The sequence below is a fragment of the Triturus cristatus genome, chromosome 2_2 (genome assembly GCF_964204655.1).
Source record: "Triturus cristatus chromosome 2_2, aTriCri1.1, whole genome shotgun sequence".
Classification (NCBI taxonomy): domain Eukaryota; kingdom Metazoa; phylum Chordata; class Amphibia; order Caudata; family Salamandridae; genus Triturus; species Triturus cristatus.
In genome coordinates this window covers 770,901,343-770,904,844 of record NC_140582.1, presented here as the reverse complement: position 1 = coordinate 770,904,844, position 3,502 = coordinate 770,901,343, and the positions used below count along the sequence as shown (strand labels likewise).

General features: G+C 41.4%; 1 long non-coding RNA gene across 1 annotated transcript; it reads left to right on the top strand.

Annotated features, from left to right (window-relative positions):
• Positions 1-1,068: 1,068 nt before the first annotated feature.
• On the top strand, positions 1,069-2,737 carry LOC146862753 (uncharacterized). Its single transcript, XR_014978504.1, has 4 exons — positions 1,069-1,188; positions 1,274-1,352; positions 2,137-2,203; positions 2,313-2,737. It is a non-coding gene; the product is annotated as an uncharacterized LOC146862753 (long non-coding RNA).
• Positions 2,738-3,502: the final 765 nt, after the last annotated feature.

Genomic DNA, 3,502 nt, shown 5'->3' with positions numbered 1-3,502 from the left:
GTAAATATACTGATAAGAACACGATCTTACACCACAGGAGTGCGAATCCTAGAAGCTTGAAGGACAACCTTCCTTATAGCCAACTATTGCAGATACGAAGGAATTGTTCCAGAAACAAGACTTTGAATGGCATGCGGCAATCTTTTGTGAACAAGTGAGCAATAGGGGAAACTCCAAGAAAATGCTAAAGCACGCCACAAAAAGAGCATGGTATACACCCCGTGAAGTCCTCTTGCAAAATAAAGTCAAACCAACTCTGGAACGATTGGTCTGTGTATCCACTTTTGGTCCAGATACAAATACATTTCGGCAAATCATCCTAAAGAACTGGCACTTGTTACAAAACTTGGAATGTCCCTTCAAGAAGCCATTATTTGCCATGAAAAAGAATATGAGCATTGGGCAAGAAATTGTAAGGGCGGACATATTTCCATCTCACCAGAAGGGTAACCTACGGACGCAGTGGAAACTAAAACCTATGGAAGGCCACCACAAGTGAGGGAATTGTTCTGCTACTGACTCTACGATTAAAGGGACGGAGTTTGTATACAATACCATCAAATGGAGACGCACAGAATTTACAAACTGTTAAAACAAAACATTTCATATATGCGGTCCTGTGCCCATGTTCCAAGATCTATATTGGTAAAACCAATCAACAAATAAACCAACCAATTATCCAACATTGGTCCATATTTTAAAAGAAAGTAGTAGCTGCCCCTATGGTTGAGTACTACATGGTAAATTCACACAGTAATAAAGACTTTAAGTGGACAGTGTTATCTGTTCTAAACACAACAATACAAATGTTTGACATTGATGTAGCGTTGCTGCAGAAGAACGCCTATTACATTTTAAAATTCAACAGTACTATAATGGGGTTGAACGAAATGACAGAATTGTCAAAAACATTATTGTCATTAAAGTTTTATTAAGATACACCATTGGCAGTAAAGAACTGCAGTACCCATAATGCACAGTGTTTGCTACTTTTCAGTGAATCAATAACAAGCCACTTTGTCATTGGTTGCTAATACTGAACCACAATGCCCATGATTCATTGCACACCTTTAGTGCTTTGAAATATATCCCAACAGGAAATGTCGAGAGTTGTCGTTGACGCGATCATTCGCGCTGTGAAAGGAAGATGGAAGATGCTGATTAATAGGAATTCTTAGCTGCGTTTAAGTAAGTGTGTAGGTTTTCACTTTGCCTGAATACGCTCTCGCTCTGAGCACATGTTAATCTAAAACTCCAATGCGTTCTGTTACAGAGACACGGAAGCAATTTGGAGTGCAACATCGTGATAGAAGCGTTCTTCGAAGTCAAAACCTTAAAGAAGTACTGTTCAGGTACGCATTTGACTTCTGATCGTATCGCGTATAGTAAGCTTGAACTGTTTTTAGAAACATCTGGAGCTTCGCTGCTCGTCAAGCATGCTCCGCGAGTGAGTGCAAATAAACCTTGCATCCAGGGGCTTAACAAAGGCCCCCCGCAGCCCCTGCGGTGTGGGGGGCCGAGCTGTAGGGGGCCCCTTCAGCCCAGTATCCTGTCAGCGGAGCTCCTGAGTGTGGTTGGAGGGGGCCCCTTCATGCACTTTGCAGGGGCCCCCTCAAGTTTTGTTATGCCACTGCTTACATCTCAATGCGGATTTCTTTGTAGATTTAGCAGAAGCCTTCTGGCAGGCACATTGTTTTCTAAGCAACTACCACAGGATAAGAGCAAGGTTAAATCACCACGTCTGCTCAGGTATGCTACCACAGGATAAGAGCAAGGTTAAATCACCACGTCTGCTCAGGTATGCTACCACAGGATCAGAGCAAGGTTAAATCACGGCGTCTGCTCAGGTATGCTACCACAGGATAAGAGCAAGGTTAAATCACGGCGTCTGCTCAGGTATGCTACCACAAGATCAGAGCAAGGTTAAATCACGGCATCTGCTCAGGTATGCTACCACAGGATAAGAGCAAATTTAAATCACCGCGTCTGCTCAGATATGCTACCACAGGATAAGAGCAAGGTTAAATCACCGCGTCTGCTCAGGTATGAGCCTTAAGGACTATGCTGTTATTCACGTAGTGAATGAAAGTAATTCTATAATACATAATGAATTGACAGAAGCTCTTATTTGTACAGGGATTGCTTGAACCTCCCTTTACGAACCAATAGGAGTTTTTCTGATGGTGAACGTCGCCTCCATCAGGTAACTTTTTGTCTAAAAGAAAAAAAATTAGGGGGAGTATGTATTTTTAGTTTTGAGAATAGGAGAGCTCAAAATTACCTATACCTTTTTTTTGTTATTTATTCTGTAGACTACACCAGTATTTATAAATCAGAAAACCTGATGAGAGCCCCTGGAGTTTTTTCCGGGTCTTGAAACGTGTCGGCATTTCGTTAAACACTGAGGAATTGTCATTTGTTTTCTTATGTACAGTTTGAGGGAAATGCAATGAAAATTTAACCCCTACTATCTGCATAAATTGTTCCCAGTGTTAGACATTGCCCTTACTTGATGAAATGTTATGGGAAAAGGGGATGTCATTTTTGTGAATTGGAATTGGTGTATTAATGTTTATGTCCTTTGTTGAATGCACTCATGTTATAAGCATATGTATGTTGTTTGACATTTTTGTACTGTATATGTTTCTGGAATGAATAAGTGTTGATCTCTTTTCATACATTTATGAACCAAAAAAGACATACCATTTATATATGAAAAGGTTGAATAAATAACCAGATCAAACCAAAATGTTTACATTTTATCTTTTCTGCAAGTAGATAGCTTGAAAGTTAACAAGCAGCCAGATCTCACTTTTTGTTATTACGTATTACGGCCCTACCTGGCTTCTGTTCTTTGGGCCCAACCCCCCCCTTGTTGTCAACTTTCTAAAAGTATCATTTTCAGACCTGCAATTTAAGAACCAAGGGTCAGATGTATGACCATATTTTGAGGTCTCAAAGGGGATTTCGGCCCCTTTGCAACAGCAAAATACTAGGCCCAATTTACAAAACCTATTTTGCGAGTCACTAATCAATTAGGGACTCTCAAAAAAGGTTTTGCCACTCGCTATTAGGAAGGGGCGTTCCAAGGGCGTCCCTTCCTAATAGCGACTCCTAAACAAATGTATGAATGTTTTGCGGCCGCAAAACACTTGCAGTTTACCACCCTTCTCAGAAGTGTGGTAAGGCACTCGCAAACCGGGAGGGGTACCCAGGGGACCCCTTCCCCTATGGGAATGCATGCAAAATCATTTTTTAGGGGCAGGCATTGGTCCCAGGAACTACTGCCTGCCCTTAAAAACTGAAACTTCAAAGTTTTTTTTTTTTTTTTAAATGCATCCCGTTTTCCTTTAAGGCAGTCCCAGACATGGTGGTCTTCTTAGCCCAGCAAGCAACCATCCCTGGGAGGGCCAGCCATTTCCAATGGGGTCGCAAATTAATATGCATGAGGCATGCAATTTGCGACTCCATTGGGAATCGCAAACAGTGTACTGTTGTACTT